The sequence below is a fragment of the Sinocyclocheilus anshuiensis genome, unplaced genomic scaffold, assembly GCF_001515605.1.
Source record: "Sinocyclocheilus anshuiensis isolate Anshui unplaced genomic scaffold, SAMN03320099.WGS_v1.1 scaffold879, whole genome shotgun sequence".
In the NCBI taxonomy this organism is placed as follows: domain Eukaryota; kingdom Metazoa; phylum Chordata; class Actinopteri; order Cypriniformes; family Cyprinidae; genus Sinocyclocheilus; species Sinocyclocheilus anshuiensis.
The window spans coordinates 625086-632490 of NW_015546063.1; the positions used below are offsets into that span (position 1 = coordinate 625086).

General features: G+C 42.3%; 1 protein-coding gene across 2 annotated transcripts in view; it reads left to right on the plus strand.

Annotated features, from left to right (window-relative positions):
- The window catches only part of camkvl (CaM kinase-like vesicle-associated, like), a 41059-nt gene that overhangs the window by 23913 nt on the left and 9741 nt on the right, over positions 1-7405 (plus strand). The window lies entirely within an intron of this gene.

Below are 7405 nucleotides of genomic sequence, written 5' to 3' on the forward strand. Positions count from 1 at the left end.
TAACATCTGTCTCAGGTGATCTGTTCACAAGTGTTCAGGCCAAAAGAGTTCAGTGTGTTTCTGCATGTTGATAAAGCAGAAACCAGTCTTAAAAGTAAAACTTGGGACAAGTTCATTTTGATATCAGGCAAACCAGAGAAGTTTTGTATGTTTTAGCAGTAGAAGAATAACATTTTGAAGAATGTTCTAGTCACTCAGACAATTCAAATGAATGGAGAACGTCTCGGTTACGTACGTGACCCTCGCTCCCTGATGGAGGGAACAAAGACGTTATGTCGTGACAACATATGGGGTCTCACTTGGGAGCCCAATCATCTCTTGAGTTTAAGAGAAAACGGCAATGAGAATTGGCTAGTGGATTTTGCATGCTGAGCCACTCCCCATGCACACGGTTATATAAGGTGACAGCGCGCATCCACTCACTAGGTTTTACGCTGAGGAGCCGAGAACGTGTCCCGGCATCGTGGCGACATATGGGGTCTATGGAAAGCGCCACAACCTGAACACCGTCACAACCCTGTGGCGCTGCAGTGTTGACAAGTCGTAGCGCGTCAAAACAAAGCTACGCTAATGTCGTAACCTTCCCAAAGCCCCAGCGCAAATTCACTGACCTTGGTACCGAAGGGGACCAAATGGTGAGTACATCGCTGCTGGAGAAGGCCATGCTGGATTTTGCATGCTGAGCCACTCCCCATGCACACGGTTATATAAGGTGACAGCGCGCATCCACTCACTAGGTTTTACGCTGAGGAGCCGAGAACGTGTCCCGGCAACAGCAAATGGTTCAAGGTTGTGGCATGGGGACATAACGTCTCTGTTCCCTCCATCAGGGAATGAGGGTTACGTACGTAACTGAGATATTCCCTATCTGTCGATCACTACGAGTTATGTTGTGACGACATTAGGGGTCTATGGAAAACGCCACAACCGGAACACCATCACAACCCTGTGGTGCTGCAATGTTGACAAGCCGTAGCATGTCAAGACAAAAGCTACGCTAAGGTTGCAACCTTCCCAAATCCCCAGCGCAAATTCACTGACCTTGGTACCGAAGGGGACCAAATGGTGAGTACATCGCTGCTGGAGAAGGCCATGCTGCTGCTCCATCCACAAAAAAGTTTTTGGAAGGGATTTCAACCTTCAGTGAAAGATTGCATCAAATCTTTCCTATTTGTTCTTTCAGCTTGGCAGAACGATGGGGAAGTGAGCCTTGAGGAAAAGGTTGCTACGGAGACCACATCCTACCCGTAGGGAGGTGACATGTGGATATACTGATATGGACTGACCCAGGGGGCAGTACTACATATGGAATGGGTCTCTGAGGCAGGTCCTACCTTAGATTAAGGATGGAACAACTGCCAGAAGAGCCTGACAGAGCGGGTCTGTCAAGGGACGAGACAGGTTTACAGAGAGGGAAACCTTACCGTGGAAGAATACACATATGGACACCTAGCCCAGTACAGGGGCTGACCGGGACTCCGGGCATGCAAACACCAGTACTGGGCCTGGCGTCAGATTGCTCCGCCAAGTCTGACTGCCGGGGGTGCTGGAGGATGCTCGATCAGGGTTCGCCAACCGGGGAACTCTACTGGGAGAAGAAAGGCGCTTGCATCCCCATGTGAGGGGGAATGGCACAGCAAGCGAGACACCGAGACAGTTCTTCCCACCAGTTACCTGTTACCCAACAAACGGGATTACGCTGAGGAGCCGAGAACGTGTCCCGGCAACAGCGAATGGTTCTGGCATGGGGACATAACGTCTCCGTTCCCGAGGGTTACGTACGTAACCGAGACATTCCGTATCCGTATCTAACACTACGAGTTATGTCGTGACGACATATGGGGTCTATGGAAAGCGCCACAACCTGAACACCGTCACAACCCTGTGGCGCTGCAGTGTTGACAAGTCGTAGCGCGTCAAAACAAAGCTACGCTAATGTCGTAACCTTCCCAAAGCCCCAGCTCAAATTCACTGACCTTGGTACCGAAGGGGACCAAATGGTGAGTACATCGCTGCTGGAGAAGGCCATGCTGCTGCTCCATCCACAAAAAAGTTTTTGGAAGGGATTTCAACCTTCAGTGAAAGATTGCATCAAATCTTTCCTATTTGTTCTTTCAGCTTGGCAGAACGATGGGGAAGTGAGCCTTGAGGAAAAGGTTGCTACGGAGACCACATCCTACCCGTAGGGAGGTGACATGTGGATATACTGATATGGACTGACCCAGGGGGCAGTACTACATATGGAATGGGTCTCTGAGGCAGGTCCTACCTTAGATTAAGGATGGAACAACTGCCAGAAGAGCCTGACAGAGCGGGTCTGTCAAGGGACGAGACAGGTTTACAGAGAGGGAAACCTTACCGTGGAAGAATACACATATGGACACCTAGCCCAGTACAGGGGCTGACCGGGACTCCGGGCATGCAAACACCAGTACTGGGCCTGGCGTCAGACTGCTCCGCCAAATCTGACTGCCGGGGGTGCTTAAATTTAAACCAAAATAAATGGCTTAAATGATTGGCAGTTTAGCGTTTAGTAAGTAATTTACACCAAAACAAAAGATAACATCTATCCTTTCATGTCCAAAAATATTATTTTTGTCTTACATTGCATAATAAATTCAGACAAGCTCAAAGGATTGTGGGTGATTGAAGGTCGCGGAGGATACATCCCATGCATCCTTCAAATTCAGCTGAATGAAAGACGTGAAACGAAGGCTGCCTTCCAAGGATCCTTCCGATTGAGATGGCCTTCAGCGACGTTTGATGACGTGGCATCCGAGATATGCAGCCTTTGTAGGATGCACTCTTCCGTTTGAGAAGCACCCGTAGTGACTGACAGATAGGGAACTGGAGTTTCAAGCTTCGAAAGGACCAATAAATGCCCTGTAAAGGTATCATAAAAGTCATCTGTATGACTCATGAACTATATTCCAAGTTTTCTAAAGTCATATGCTGATTTTGTGTAAGGAACAGGCTGAAATGTAAATCTTCACCAACAAATGTCAACCAAGAAGTTGCAATGTCCAATTCGTGAACTAATCATTCTTTTGAGTCAAATATTTTGAGGGAATCATTGGATTCAGTTCACAAAACGTTTCAGAATGGAATGAAGTTTGGATAAATTAATTTGCATTTTTGTTATTGTGATCTATTTTCTAAATGCATGTTATTGATTTTTATCGTGAAAAATTCATCATCTTTTTTTAACTGTAATTTTTAATCAGAATTTCATAACTATATCTTCCATTGACATATGCTGGATTTCTCTAATCATTTCATCTATATAAACCCTGCCCCTGGGCCAGTTGTGGCCTAATGGTTAGAGAGTCAGACTTTTAACCCAAGGGTTGTGGGTTTGAGTCTCAGGTCTGGCAGGAATTGTTGCTGGTGGGGAGTGAATAACCAGCACTCTCTTCCACCCTCGATACCACGACTGAGGTGAGACCCTTGAGCAAGGCACCGAACCCCCAACTGCACCCTGGGCGCCGCAGCAATATGGCTGCGCACTGCTCTGGGTGTGTGTTCACAGTGTGTACGTATTCACTACTGTGTGTGCACTTGGATGGGTTAAATGCAGAGCACAAATTCCAAACATGGGTCTCCATACTTGGCCACACGTCACTTCACTTTCTTACAACTGACTGCAACCTCGCATTCAGATCTGCCTACATCCAATTAACAACGGAGTCCCCACCCTACCTTTTTTTTCCTTTTCAATAATTTGTTTCATTTTGATGTATATCAAAGTACGGAAGAAAAAACACTACTTCTGATCTATCACAAGTGTAAATGGTGTCCTGTTTACATTTCCCTTACAGCGCTCTGTGATACAGTTGTTGATTCCACATGAAAATATACCCAAGCATGACGTTGTATATGTATATGATAACTGTAACAAAGAAGCTGAACTGAAGGCAGAATATTTGCTTTACTAATTCGGATGAGTCTTTTCTCAATATTTTCATTACATCTGAGGCTTGAGCCGAGGCTCTGGCAAATATTGCGTCTAGCAGTGCCAAAATTCTGTTTCGGAACACCAAATGCATAATAAACCCGGAAGGATGATAATGATTATTGTGTTTGTCTGTGAGAGGTGGACATGAACACGGGACTGCACGCTATAATTTAGCACCAGATTAAGCAAGGGGAAGAAGGGAGGACATCAAACTTCTACGCTCCATGCTGTGACTTTTGAACTTGTTGCTGTGCTGGATTGTGAGGAGGTGTGTGTGCTTGCTTACGCGTGTGTGTGTGGGTTTGGGTTCAGATGTGTTTGGAGAACAGCACAGCTCCTCTCATCCATCCTGTGGGATTGGATCTGGTGTTTAATGTGTGTGTCTCTGGAGATGAAGATTCATTGCTTTAATAAGAGCAGTACAGACAGAAGAGAGAAGAGCGCAGCTTTACAGAGAAGCGTCTTGGGGAAGGCTGATGGTTGAGGGTCTTATGGTCTTTAATGATGGAGGGAGGCATCTGTTGCAAGCTCGTCTTTGTAGAAGGCACCCCTCGAGCCTTTTGTTGCTGCCTCGTCTTTGTCTTCGTATCTTTCTTGAACTCTGTCTCCAGTGGACGCGTTGCCTTCTGCGAGCTGGGAGAATGTTCGAATGCTAATTTTGGACCCAAAGATGGGTGTGTGTATGTAAGGCGTGGGCGTGTGCAAAAATAGCCATTATGAATATGCATGGACCCCAATTAAAACAACATACATTTTTGCCAGAACTGATCTGAGAAATCACAAGCTTTCAGACAGTAATCCTTCATCCACACCGCATCTTATAATGGAACATTAACAAAGTCTTCCCTACAAGAGAGAATGATGTGCAGTTCAGTATGTATTTACGGTGCACCTGAGTCCTGTAACGCAGGCCACGCGCTCGTGTTGAGTGCAAATAATGAGCGAGAGCTGTCAGATATGATCCATTGTTCCAGTGCAAGGTTCCCATCAAAACATGCGGATCACTACCCTAATGTAAGCATGTCACCTCCTGTATTTGCATCCATCTCCGGAAGGAATCCAAACTCGTTGAGAATATATCTTGTCAGCACGTTCATGCCATACGGAAAGAGTGTTAAAAAGTGCCTGTAGGATGAAAGTAGCAGCTCTGGCTCAAAACGTATAACTTCCTCTGCATTACAGATGGGCCACAGTTGTCAGCTAGTCATCCCCACAATGACTAGTCTTATTTATTTATATTTTTTCATTTAAAAAATATTTAAAGCTAGAGTTTCGGCATAGCTATACTGTGTGGATGAATCTGATGGTTTGAGACGCACCGCTAGTTACAGATGATCGCCTTATCAGTCACTAACAACATCAAAACTCTCCCATTTAATATAAGACGGATATGAAAAAAAAGTCTTATTAAGGTAAGTTGCTGTCAATGCTGTCAGTGTTCTGACGTTGTTGAAATCAGTAGTTTTAAAATAATGTTATAAAAGTTTAAATAAAATTAGACATAACGACTGCTATTTATATCAGATAATGGTGGAAACTATGACTTGGCAAGGTTATTTGTAAGCAAATAGACCAAACTAGTAACTGGTTTTTAGATTCAGTTGTTGTGGCTTTAAGCTATTTTCACTTTATATAGTAGTAGTTTTCTTTCCTTTATTTACAGATATGACATAAACACATGGATGAATGATGAAAATATGCCGTTTCTGTCCTGTCAGCTCTAAAATATTAATTATTATTGGCTTGCCATTGTGATTTAGGGTAAGGCAAAAACACGGTTTGGAAGATGGTTTTATGATGTACTTTCTCTTTGTTTTGCTAAAAATGTTGCATATCGTGTTGGCCTATCTTTAAATAAAAAATGTATTTATTAAAATTTTAATATCTATCTATATATAATTGAAAGTTATTTATTATTATAGAGTTATTTATTATAAATAAATATTTGTTATAAAATTATTAAAACATGCTTCTAATTTATTTATTTAAAACTGTATTTTTGTAAATAAATATTTATTTATTTATTTATTATTATAAAATTGTATCTTGCTGTTGCTGTACATAATAAAATCCTCTTGCAAAAGTGGCCACTACATTTTGAGAATATTGTGCCATGTACAGAGAGAAAGAGGAGGAAAGAGAGTGGGATTTGGTCTGGGCCAAACTCAAACCCCACAAGCTCTTCAGCCCATTTATATTTCAGAAGCAACGCACTACCTTCTGTGCCACAGCTCTTACATGAGTGTTACATTTTTAAGATAGCATGTGAAGTTAAAAATAGTTTAACTTTTTGAAACACGTCTGGAGAGCCGTGAGTTTCATTTCATTCTGTTGTGCCCCGTTTAGTTAAATTTGAACACAAGAAGACATTTTATGTAAAGGACCCTTTGGGAAATGTGTCTGACTGGGGTCAAGTGAACCCTAAACCAGCCGATTCAGGAAACTAGTCGATTTGCTTTCTCAAAAATCTGTCCATTGTAGTTTCTTATATTCTATTAATGGGTGAGCATGTTTGTGTTATTGTTGCGACCTGCATATGAAATATTATCAAGTCAAAATTTACAACACCACAACATTGTTCTCATCTTGACTACATCTTTATTTAGACACAAGCCCTATGACTAGCAGTGCAGAACATGTTTTTTTTGGGTGTCATATTTTATTTATTGAAATGCGGAAATGTTCTAACAGGCCTGTCACATACGAATCATCATGACACAATTTCATTTTAACTGACTGTTATTGGGTTGTTCGTGTGGTACCAGAAGGCAGGTAACACAAATAGCTATGCAAATATAACAAACATGATATCTCAGAAGTACGAGTAAAAATGCCATGTTGACTTTGCTGTAGGATGAACAGCTGTCAAGCACAAGCCTGGAAGTGCCTCGATGGTTTTAATTTCTTCACTTCTTTTTCTAAGCAGACAAAACAATATTCCAGTTCATTGCTTCATATCAGATATTCAGCGTGAAATCAGCATAGTCCTACATAGTGTTCCGGTTATGTAATATTTCACTTGTTCCCGACCTCTCCTACTGTATGCCAACCCCTCCCTCGCATGGATCCATGTGAGGGATTAGGGATTAGGGTCAGAAGCCGGAGCTGGATTACACAGCTAACAGACCAGCCCTCTCTCTTCTGATAAAGATGCTGTCACTCTCTTCACGCTCTTCCTCACTGATATCATCAGTCTTAAAGGTCTTCTTTTTCTCTGCACAGACAAACATGTCCTCTCAACCATCTGTTGAACTATTTTCACTTGAGCATTATATTTCTGATCTTGTCATTGTGTAATACATCAGAAAATTCTTTAGAATGTAACACAAAGAGAGATTTCGGTTTCTTTTAGCAATTAAAGCAAAATTGTGTTCTTTGGAGTGCTAACTCTTATCTATTACTATTACTATATATATATATATATATATATATATATATATATACTGTATA